The 12,048-nt window shown below is 48.1% G+C and overlaps 1 protein-coding gene across 1 annotated transcript in view; it reads right to left on the bottom strand.

Moving 5' to 3' along the window:
• The window catches only part of EHBP1 (EH domain binding protein 1), a 560,843-nt gene extending 553,967 nt beyond the window's left edge, over nt 1-6,876 (bottom strand). Inside the window, exon 1 of the mRNA XM_074399272.1 lies at nt 6,211-6,876. The gene's annotated coding sequence lies outside the window, so the exon portion shown is untranslated. The remainder of the gene's footprint in view (nt 1-6,210) is intronic.
• Nucleotides 6,877-12,048: the final 5,172 nt, after the last annotated feature.

The following is a 12,048-nucleotide window of genomic DNA, read 5'->3' on the forward strand; positions in this document are numbered from 1 at the left end:
GATCAAGCAGGTTAGAAAATATACCCTTGGATTTTGGGAAGTTGGGAGAGTGGAGTGACAGCCAGAAAAGCTTCCATACCCAACAGACTGGCCTCTGCCCACTCCCTAAGTTTTGGAGTGAGCCCAAATAGCTTCATCTGGGAGGCAGACGGCAGAAACGCCAGCTCTGCTTGGAGAGCCAATAAATAGACATCCTTTTCTCCCTGGATTTTACCTCCTCAGTGGTGCACGGAAATAATGCTGAGCCTAGAGTCTGCGGTAATCAAATAGACATGGACCATGAAGGGGCTCTCATTCCAGGCTCCAGGGAAAGCCCCAAGACTCTGCTATGGTTCTTCACCGCTACCCTTCTTTAGCTGGAAAGGAAGCTGTTTTTGACATTTCTTGTGGCTCTCTGGCATTTCAGAGCTTTTGTTGGAAAATGCTTTTAGATTAGCATTAAGTCTGTGTTATCCTTTAAAAGACTGGATGAGTAATAAATGAGCTAACCTATCCTATTTTCCATGAAGAACTCAAAATTCCTCCCACTTCCCTGAACAAAATATCTGAATTCCCACCCACACTCTCAGCAACCTGCTGCCGAGTCTGAAACCTTGCCAAGCTTGGCTTCAGCACTACTGCTCCTGGGGCTTTGGGCTGCTACCCTTCCAGCCAGGGTCCTTGACTCCACATTTGAGTTCTTGTTCTGTTCCAATACAGATAAAGTCACATTATTGGGGCCAAGAGTCCCTCTGCCAGATGGGCTGAAACATTATAGACTGACTATAGTCAGCAGCCCTTGGAGAAGAGTTCAGACATTAAATGCTTTGCTGTGCAGAAGGTGTCAGCAAACAGCAAGGCACACCAGCCTGCAGCCACAGTGCATGCCAGGTCCCTACCCTGGCTTCCTGACTCAGCCTTGCCCTCCCCAGAAGGCCTTCCCTTCTCCTAGGCACCCAACAAATTCTACTCTTTCAAAACTCAGACCAAGCTCCTCCCCATCCCCAGCCACTCCTTCGGGATAGGTGCACTTATTGAGCACCTGCTGAATTCCAGGAGTGGACTAGGGATTGAGATACAAAGATTAAACTCACCAATCCTACCTGCAAGGAGTTCCCAATCTAGGAGGCAATCTCTGACCATTTTAGCCCACAAGTACTACCCTTCTTTTAACTCCTTTGAACAAGAAGTTTGAAGTACAGTATAGACTCACAGAGTCATCAGTCTTAGAAACAGAAGGAACCTCAAAAAAAATTCATCTGATTGGTCCAGCCTTGACTCTTGTTAATATTATCCCCAGTAACATTAAAAGGTTAAGATCACTATCCAGAATCACAGAGTGAGCTGGTGGCACTTATGTGCTCTCACTGTCCTCTGTGTTGGTCTTACTTCCCCAATTGGTCTCTAAGCTTCCCAGGAGGGGCCAGGACATTTTAGCTTCCCTACCTGTAGCCTTTCCGCCAACCCCTCCATACACATTAAGTGCCTAATAAAGACTGGTGACCTGCTGATTGCTCGTGGGCCTGTCTCAGCTCCTCAGGTCACGGGGCCCAAGGTCACTACAGAACCCACAGTCCAGACCCCGCATCTGGAGAGAGGCTGAGTTTCCTCTCCATTGCTCACATTCCCTTGGTGTAGCCTCCTTCTGAGAATCAGCAGCCTGTAGCCCCCAGGAGGGGACCTGCATCTCACTGTTTTCAAACACACTTTGCTTGCTTCAAAGGCTCTGTTCTCAAGACAGATCCAAGTGATCAGCCCTTAGGACTGGAGTGGGTAAGTTAAATAAGGGTGTTGGCTGCAGTCTTCCTCCTCAGAGAAAATGCAGTTGCCCTGATCTCTTTTCCATAAGCCATTTGGAGAACAGGAGATAATAAAGACAGCTGAATTTTCCCATGGACCATCCTATGGCAGCTCTTGGTGAGGGGCTTGGTCTTGCTGAGAGAATGCAGAAGGTGAGGAGAAGCAGCTGGGATTGTGCAGCAATCTGTTCCCAGATGGACTCTACCCCCAGTGGTGGGCCAGCCACAGTGAGTGACCGAGGACCTTGTGTGCCTTGGCCTCTGGCCAGGGAGGTGAGGCCTGGTTGTCATCCAGCTGAAGGCAGCTGTGCTTGTGAAAATGTTCATCTATCGACACTGGGCTCTGCTGAAATACCACAGGCCATGGCACGAGCCCAAGTCTGCTCATGAGTGTTTATCCCTCTGAGGGCAGCCATACCAGGCGGGGGAACTGAGGAAGTGGGAACTGAAAGCTTTGCATGGGAACATGTCGATTTGAGGATTCAGATCAGAGCCTTACAGTAGATTTGTCTTAGAGTTAAATGTCCCATTTAACTCTCTCCAGAGCCAGTCCCAGAATCCTGTGAGCTGGAAGAACTTCAGGGTCTTGGGATTACACTCTAGGGGTGGACAGATTGAGAGAGAAGTGCTTAAAATAGAGAAGAGGTGCCCCCAGCCAAGGATTAATCAGTGTAGTGGGGGAAGCAGACTAATCAAGATGTAATTACGCCAAAGGGAAACAAACCAACTAATGGGCGTCTTCCTAGAGCTCCAAGACCTGAAGGAAGGAGCAGCTTGCTGGCTTCAGGGGCCAGGAAAATGAGACAACATGCTGGATATGTGGATTCAAGGCCAGGGGAACATGGGGATACAAAGGCAGAGGCCCTGGGGCTGGAGTGGGGATGGACTTTCTCGGGGGCTGCAAAAAGGAGAGACTGGACAACCTGAGACAAACTGGCAGCCAGCCAGCGGGACCCAGGCTACCAGGGCAGCCGATGGCCAGGAGACAGCCTGTTTCTAGAGCACCAGATGCTGCCTCTTCCCAAAGACGACAAAGCGTCACCCAACAGAAAAGCCACCTGAACCTTGTTGCACACTTTCCTACGCTCAGGAGCCAAGAATGTGCCGCCTTGTGTCCTTCCGTCTTCCCGACCTCAGCAACTACACTCAGAAGAACAGCCAGATAGTCTCCAAACTGCTGTTCGCCTCCCAACACCTGGCAACAGGCAACAGGCAGACTGAGGAACCAACAACTTTAAATGTTTGTTTTCTTTAAATAAAATTCCTTGGAAAGAGCTCTGAAAGTAAGGAGCAAAATTCTAATTTGGTAACACCATTGAATGTTTGCATTTTCTAGGGCAATTGAATCTCTGGATTTTTAATTAAAGAAAAAAGAAAAGAATTAGCTGAAAAGGATCTTGGCAAGAAGCTAAAGGAGCCCATGCAGTTTGAAAGTGAAGGTAAAAAGTCTCAGCAAAGTTTGTCCTTCCCCAAGATCACACATGTGACAGGGCCAGGTGACCTCCCAGCCTTGCCTAACGTGCCATCCTGGGGAAGGAGACCCAGGCATCTAGGATCACCCCCCCCCCCTTGACTTCCACACTGCATTTCAATAGAAGAAAAGGCTGGCTGACTGGCGCCTCCTAAATCACCTTCCTGTAAATAGCAGGCATGGTGTAGGGGAATCTCTGGAAGACATTGTTTTTACTTAAGATCAAAACCCCACCCCGCTCCTCCATCGACCAAGACTCTTTCATATATGATTTCTAAAACTAAACCCAAGACCCTTTCATATGTGATTTCTAAAACTATAAGCCCAAGACCCTTTCATATGTGATTTCTAAAACTGTAAACCCAAGACCCTTTCACTTGTAATTTCTAAGGCTGTAAACATAAGATTCTTTCATGTGTAATATTTAGAGTGTAAGCCTATATAAAGGCAGAGCTTCTCTTTGTTAGGGGAGCTCTGAGGTTGGACAAGTTGTTGCCTCACTCCCAGGCCATAATAAAACCTCTTCCTTCTTAGTTCAGTGTCCGAGAGATCTGTTTCTCACGGCTGCCCCTGATTCAATCCCATCCTGGGTCCTCTTTGAGGGAAGAGGTTAGCAATCTCCATAAGCCCAACCAGTTCTACTGGGCCTGAATCTGAGGTTGGAATACGTCACTAGCCAATTTAGGTATGTGCCTTCTTCTGTACTGTTGTCTGTATAGCATACACCTTTATGCTAGTTAAAAATTAAATGTGTGCCTGAAATATCATACAATGCATTTGCACATTTCCTGGAAAAATAAAGGTATTGTTTGGCTTGGCCATCTGGGGATGCAATGACAGAGGGTAAAAGAGATGGGTGGCTGCCATGGCTGGTCCTGACATGACATAGACCCTAATTGACCCCATGGTCTGCATTCACAAATAGGGTATGGAGGCTCCTATGTTACTTTCAGTTCTTCTTCCAAGGACAACACTTAGCTCTGTGGAACTCTGCTAGCTCTAGCTACCATGCCTCTAGCTAGTCCCCTCCCACCCTGAGCCATCCCCCAGCCAGCCACACTTGGTGGACACCAGCCCCACGAGTCTGCCTTGCTAGCACACAGAAACACAAGCATCGTTGGTTTCTTCCGTGTATATGGGACTGTCTGCTTATCAACTGAACCATAAGGGTTTTGCAGTTTGGGACTTTACTCTCCAGTTATCCCCTGTGTCTCTAAGTTCTCTCTGTGATGAACAATCAGTCCACTGTGACACCCCTCTCTCCCAACACCCACATGCACCTACATACACCCACATACACACAATTCTAGCTAGCAATCTAGAGGTTAAACGTAGATGTGACAAAAACAGCAATAGCTCAAGTCAGGGCCCCAGCTGTAATTCCACTGGAAGCCACTGATTTAAGGGGCCAAACATGACTGTCCCTTGGACTTCAGGCTAAATGTCAAATGAAGATGTGAGGTCCCTGATCTTCTAAATTTTAGAGTCTTTTCCACCCTTTGAAACCCTGACAGGGTGTAGACTGATCCAGGGATGTGCTGGCATTCCCTGCCCCTAGCCCTCGTGAGGTTAGAGCACACACAGCCTTCTCTCTCTGCACAGCCCTGTGCCAAACCACCACTTCTTTAAAAGCCAGCCAGTAGGGCTACTGGCTGCCTCTGCAGAGTCATGTGGAAAAGCACCAGAAAAGGGGATCACGCCAGCTCCCTGCACATTTGCCAAAGTCACACCAAACTCTAGGGCTACCATTACCACTAACAACTCCCCAACTCTGAGCCTTCCTAACTAGACCCAGCAGAGGTCAAGCTGAGCGCCCCAAGGATTTTCTTCCCTCTGAAAGAGGTCCTGAGTTAACAAACACTTGGTTTCACAGTTCACATCTGTTCTCTGATTAGAAAAAAAGAGGAGAGATATGACATGCCCACAGGCTCCTGCGGGGAAGCTCACCCTTAGCCCCAGGCCCTGCCACCTGGCCTTTGCAGTATGTGTGAACCTCTGAGAATACTTGGCCTCCATGTCTCTGGAGCTTAGAAGAGCTCCTTGGGCTAGAAACCCTGGCTCTCCCAGCCCTGAGTCATCACAGCCCCACTTGGCCCTGTAGCCAGAAAACAGAGCCACTGACTTTCAACCAAAGGGACCCCAGTTTGAGAGGATTCAAAAATGCTCATCACTGAGCATTCTTGCAATGAGACTAAGCAGAACAAAGCAGGACTGAACCAGAAGAGACAAGCATTCAGTTGGCACCGGAGGCAGAGCCCAATCTATCTCTGGGAGGCCTTGGCTCCTGGGTGAACCTTCCCAGAAGTGTTTCAACAAAGACACTTCAGAAGTCTCTATAGTGCTTCCAAGTTCACATGTTCATAGAATGTTAAAGTAGGAAGGGACTTTTTGTGGGACTTTTGCAAGGCCTTTCTCCTTTCTGGGCTGCAGTTTGCTTATCTACATAATGAAGGGATTGGACTAGATCCGTGGGTCTCAATCCTGTCTGCACAAGAGAACCACCTGGGGATCCTGCAATCACGGGCACGGGATGTCTGTGATGGCTTCAAAATAAACCAGGGGCAGGTGCTGGGAGAGCAGGTGGGGGAAGTGCTGCAACAGGACTGGCTAAGTGTTGAAATTGTTTAAATAGGATAATAGGTAAATGTGGGGTTGGAGGGTGAGATCATTCCATTCCCTCTGTTTTTCAGAACAAAAAGTTAAAAAGAAAGAAAAACTAAACCACTGATATCCTAAAACTAGCTATGGCTCGGTCTCACCTGGAGCCTATTAAAATGGAATGTCTAAGAGCTCGGGGCTGCGGAATTGGTGTTTTGAAAAAGGAGTCCCAGGTGACGCCAATATGCAGCCAGGATTGAGAATACCGGACAAAACACTCTCCAAGGCTCCACATGCAGCTGAGCAGCTGAGCCACCCACACCTTCCACCAAACATAGCAAGTCCCATTCAGGTCCCACTTACGTGAACTTTCTACTGCTGCAGCCCCTCTTCTCAGAAGGGAGATGACGGGTGGGGCCAGCACAAAGCCCTGCCAGGTCCTCAAGTTAGTGTATCCTGCCCCAAAAGGTGAAATCCTCAAATAGGCTGCTTCCCAAGGCTTCCAGGGCCAAGTGTGCCAACTCAGGTAGGGTGGCGTCTGCACCTTCAGGAAGCTCCAGACAGGACCAGTCCCTCTCACCCATATGTGTGAGCTTGAACTTGAGCCTCATTTTCTGTCTCCTCGTGTGGCCAAGTAGGCCTCACACCTCTCTGAACACAGCAAGTCACACTCACATTGCATTTGGTTTAACTTCCCAGCCAATGCCGAATGTTCCTGGACTATTTCCCAACGTCCATTTTCTCCCTTTTGCACTTCAGCGTCGGGACCAGCAGGCAGGAAGCTGGCTCCGCTTGGATTTCCACCCAGGATGCTCAGCTTCTGGGGGCCCCAGGAAGAAGGTTCCGCTTTCACTGCCTCTTACCTCAGAGCACCAGCCACAGACCCCCTCCCCCACCACTACCACCCTGCAGAATCAGATCCTGCTGGCTGGAGTTTATCCTTCACTCATGGTGAAGAAGTTTACATTCCAAAGTCCTAGAAAACTTCTCAGAAGACTTCCTGTTTCTCAGATCCTTTGTCCTTTATGAATGACAAGGGAGCTCTGCAGGGCAGTGGGGCCCCTCCTGATTTGGGCCTTTCTGAAAGGCAGGAACTTCTTGAGCTGTGTTGTCGTTTTGAACAGAGGTACTTCCTACTGCCTTTCTCCAACTAAAACTGGCTCTCCAGTTTGGCATTTGAGGCCTTTCCTGCCTCATTTTCCATTACTTTCTTATTTTTTTGAAAATTAAAGACTTGGCCGGGCGCTGTGGCTCAAGCCTGTAATCCCAGCACTTTAGGAGGCTGAGGCAGGTGGATCACGAGGTCAAGAGATCGAGACCATCCTGGTCAACATGGTGAAACCCCGTCTCTACTAAAAATACAAAAAATTAGCTGGGCATGGTGGCGTGTGCCTGTAATCCCAGCTACTCAGGAGGCTGAGGCAGGAGAATTGCTTGAACCCGGGAGGCGGAGGTTGTGGTGAGCCGAGATCGTGCCATTGCACTCCAGCCTGAGTAACAAGAGTGAAACTCCGTCTCAAAAAAAAAAAAAAAAAGAAAATTAAAGACTTCTGCTTTCACCTGTCTGGTCAGCTTATGCCCCACCCTCCCCCGCCAAACGTACCAGGTATTTTTCTACCTCTAGGTGTATACTCTTGCTAGTCCTCCTGCCTTGAAGGGATTGCCCTTTTCTTTACCTGCCACCCTTAGTATTTATCAAATAACAAAAATAATAGGTTCAAACTTAAGCAGTTGAGGGGCTTTAAAACAAAATTCTTGAGCATTTACTGTGTCAGTGCTAAGCACCTTATTTATGTGTCATCTCTTTTACTCCTCACAAAATGCAGAGTCATTTTTTTAAAAAAAATATACAGACAAGGTCTCACTATGTTGTCCAGGCTGGTCTCGAACTCCTGAGCTCCAGCAATCCTCCTGCCTCAGCCTCCCAAAGTGCTAAGATTACAGGTCTGAGCCACCACCATACCCAGTCACTGAGTCACTTTTTAAGAAACTCTTCCGGCCAGCCATGGTGGCTCAGACCTGTAATCCCAGCACTTTGGGAGGCCAAAGCAGGTAGATCATGAGATCAGGAGATCAAGACCATCCTGGCTAACGTGGTGAGATCCCATCTCTACTAAAAATACAAAAACTTAGCGAGGCATGGTGGCGTGTGCCTGTAATCCCAGCTACTTGGGAGGCTGAGGCAGGAGAATCACTCAAACCTGGGAGGCAGAGGTTGTAGTGAGCCAAGATCACACCACTGCACTCCAGCCTGGGCAACAGATCAAGAATGTTAAAAAAAAAAAAAAAAAAAAGAAAAACTTTATTTTGAAATTATTTAGACTTACAGAAAAGTTGGAAAAATGTACAGAGAGTTCTGTGTATCATTCCCCTAATGTTAACATCTTACACAAACATAGCGCAATTATCAACACCAGGAAATTAATATTGGTACAATACTACTAATTACATACCTCAACAAATTTCTGTTTTTATCATGATTATGAAACTACCATTGCAAAATTATAACTGAGACAGTGAAAGAGATTGGACCTAACCAACTTCATCTTGCTTCTCACTTCCAAGCTGTCTTTGTTCATTCCTGAGTATAGGCCTAACTTAACTTTGGGAGGAACTTAGTTTACAGTTTAACTTTGAAACAAAGACCCGTAGCAGCCTTTTCCCAAAACAAACCCCTTCCCTGCCTGGGAACCAGACTGCCTTTGTAGGACTAGCAAATTAGCAAAAAGATTAGAAATTATGGCTTAAGAGTCATGCAGCTGGAGGCTACAAGATTCTGACCCTCCCCAGATTGCTCATGGGGATAACATCTCTATTATAAAACCTAACATCAGTGCTTGAGATATTTTGCAGACCCCGTACTGGATGGATCAGCTGGCACCACCCAGACGAATAAACTGGTTCATCTGATCTACCTCACTGAGGAACTGACTCAGCACAGGAAGACAGCTTCAACTCCCTATGATTTCATCTCCAACTCAACCAATTAGCACTCCTGACTCACTGACCCCTGCCCACCAAATTATCCTTAAAAACTTCAATCCCTGGCCGGGTGCAGTGGCTCACGCCTGTAATCCCAGCACTTTGGAAGGCCGAGGCGGGTGGATCACGAGGTTAAAAGATCGAGACCATCCTGGTCAACATGGTGAAACCCCATCTCTACTAAAAATACAAAAATTAGCTGGGCATGGTGGCGCACGCCTGTAGTCCCAGCTACTAGGGAGGCTGAGGCAGGAGAATTGCTTGAACCCAGGAGGCGGAGGTTGTGGTGAGCCGAGATTGCGCCGTTGCACTCCAGCCTGGGTAACAAGAGCGAAACTCCGTCTCAAAAAAAAAAACAAAAACAAAACAAAACAAAAAAAACTTCAATCCCTGAATGCTCCAGGAGACTGATTTGTGCAATAATAAAACTCCAGTCTCCCACACAGCCGGCTCTGCGTGAATTACTTTTTCCTTGCAATTCCCCTGTCTTGATAAATCGGCCCTCTAGGCAGCAGGCAAGGTGAACCCACTGGGTGGTTATAGTTAGATGGAGGTTATGCACTTTCGGCAGGAATACCACAGAAGTGATATTTTGTCCTTCTCTGTGCATCATACTGATGAAGCAGGATTTTTCTTTGATCCCTTTGTGGGACTTATGACAGGGGTGCCTCGTTTACTCAGTCTGCTGCTCTCAGCTCCTCATGGGAGGGAGCACACAAGCGAACGAGGTGGGAACTGGAGGGCACAAGTGCTGGAACTGGCCAGCCAGATGGGGTGACCCCTGAAGCCCCAGACAGCATGTCACAGTGCTCTTTTAGCTCTGCCATCCACAGACAGCCTACACGTTAACAGCTCAGTGGCCCTTTGCCTCGTTGCATGGGGCAGCTGCCCTCCACCAGCAAGGGCAAAGGGCCAGTGTAGCTGCCTTTTGTATCCACACCTGTGGCCCCTGAGCTCTTTTCTAGGGTCCAGGAATAATGAAGTCACATGAAAGAATTGAAGGGTGGTAAATGTGGGGGATTTTATTGCCAATGAAAGTGGCTCTTAGCTGGAAGGGGAGCCGAAAAGGAGATGCGGAGGTAGGTAATCTTCTCCTGAAGTCTGGCTGTCTCCAGCCAGATTCCTTTCCTAAGTTATGTCATCAAGCTCTCCCTCAGAAGTCAAGCCACTTCTCTCCAATATCCAGCTATAGTCCTGATGTCCAACTGCTTCTCCTGTCTACCAGCTGAGTCTGGGGTTTTTATAGGCACAGGATGGGATGGGGCAGGGCCATGGGTGGTTTAGGAAAAGGCAATATTTGAGTGGGAAAACAGGGACAGAAGTTCTTACTTTAGGCCATGGTTTCAGGCTTTTCAGCTTGAGGTTGGGGTTTTTGTTGGGGACCCACCATGTTCTGCCCAGAATTTCTCTGCCTCCTGTCCCTATCACTAGCAGGTATATGAGGCTAATTTGTTTTATTACAGGTTGTGTTAACCTTGGTCACCTGATTTAGGTGGTATCTGGTAGGCTTCTCCATAGTAAAATTACTCTTTTTCTTTTCATAACTGCTAAGTACCCTGAGGGAAATACTTTGAAACTATGAATAGCCTATTTCTCCTCCATCTCCTGTCTACTGAATTTAGATCCCCCAGCATGTCTTGCCTGTAGTGGTTTATAATGTTGGTCTAAAGGGGATTTTGTATTTTTCAAGGGTCCCTGTTTTCCCCACTTTATAGACAAGATACTGTGGCTCAGATCTGTAACTTGCCTGAGGTCCCAATGCTAATAATTGTTAGAGTCAGAACTCAGGCACCAAAGCAGGGCCTCTAACCCTAAGCCCACAAACCGTCTCACAGCACCTCTTATCACCACTTGATTTTCCTGCATGTGATCTTCTTCCCCAGCCACACAGTGTCTGGAGGGTGGGGACTGGTTCCTGTTTGATTCCCTCAGGCTGCTCCAGGCAAAGTATGGTGGCCCATAAGTACTTGTGGACTGACTGGGACTGGAAGGATTGAAAAGGTCACCTGTGTCAAGAGGAAGAGGTAGAAACTAAAGAATGTCCAGCTTCTTTCCTTTATCCCAGCTCACAAGGTCACAAGGAAAGAGGTGGCGAGGCCCGGCCACAGGCACACCCAAGTCTGGACAGAGGAAAAATGTGGGTAGGGTCTCTCCGGAGGGGCAGCAGGTTCATGAGGGCAGATACCAGCTGCATAATGGGTGGGAGGGGGTGGGAGAAAGTTCCAGGGAAAAGGTAGAGGGAGGAGGAGGGCCCATCTTATCTAGTTCATCATTTCACAGGTGAGGAGGCCAAGACCACATTCTACAGCTGTATTGATTGTAATCAGATCCTCAAGTGCAAAGTCGGGTTTATGGAAAGTATTCAGGGAAGGAGTTCACGGCAACTCATTGACAGGAAATGTAGCCTCAAGGGGCCTTTTCAGCTCAAGTGCTTCCCCTGATTACCAGTGTTTTTGTGCCTCTAAATTCACATTTATCCATAATTCAAATGCTAAGTACTTTCCATGGGGTAGCACTGTACTGGGAATGAAACTGTAAGCAAAAGCAGAGGTCACCTTAGCCCAGTGGGGAGGGGTTGATTTTTTTTCTGACTTGTCTTCCCTGCAACGCATGGGTGGAGTAGACTAAGCTAGAATGAGAAGCCAAAGGGACAAATGCACAGAATGATGTCCTGCATGGGCCAGAGAGGGTCAGTGTCTTGCTCAAAATCACACAAGGTTAGAACTTGGGTCCTGCAGTGCTGGTTTCAGGGCTCTTCCTGTGCTCAGACATGTTCCTCTTTCATCTTTACTTTTTGATGCAAGGAGGTGGAAGTTGGAATGGCCTGAGACTCCCACCCTATGTCAGCAAAGGGAGGTCAGAGAGTGTGGTGTGGGTGTTTATGGAGATGCCCTTGAGCGCAGGGCTGGGGCCCGGGTCAGGGCCAGGGCTGAGGGTGACAGCTAGGCCTACAGGAGGGGTGCCAGATGGAGGAGAGAATTGTTCACAAGGAAGCCACAGGCTGAAAATACCGAGCAAACTGCTTCCAGGGGGCAGCTGCATTCAATTTGCAATTCCTGAATTCACCTCTTCTGCAGTAACTACCAGCCCACTGGCCTGGCTGCCAGGGATGAATGCCCAAGCCCCAGACTTTGGTCTGCACAGTCAGAGGAAAGAAAAAGAGCAGAGCAGCAGTGTTGAGTGGAGTGACTGACTCTGGACTGGCAGTGGTGCTGTGCT

The sequence above is a fragment of the Saimiri boliviensis genome, chromosome 1 (genome assembly GCF_048565385.1).
Source record: "Saimiri boliviensis isolate mSaiBol1 chromosome 1, mSaiBol1.pri, whole genome shotgun sequence".
Taxonomy (NCBI): Eukaryota; Metazoa; Chordata; class Mammalia; order Primates; family Cebidae; genus Saimiri; species Saimiri boliviensis.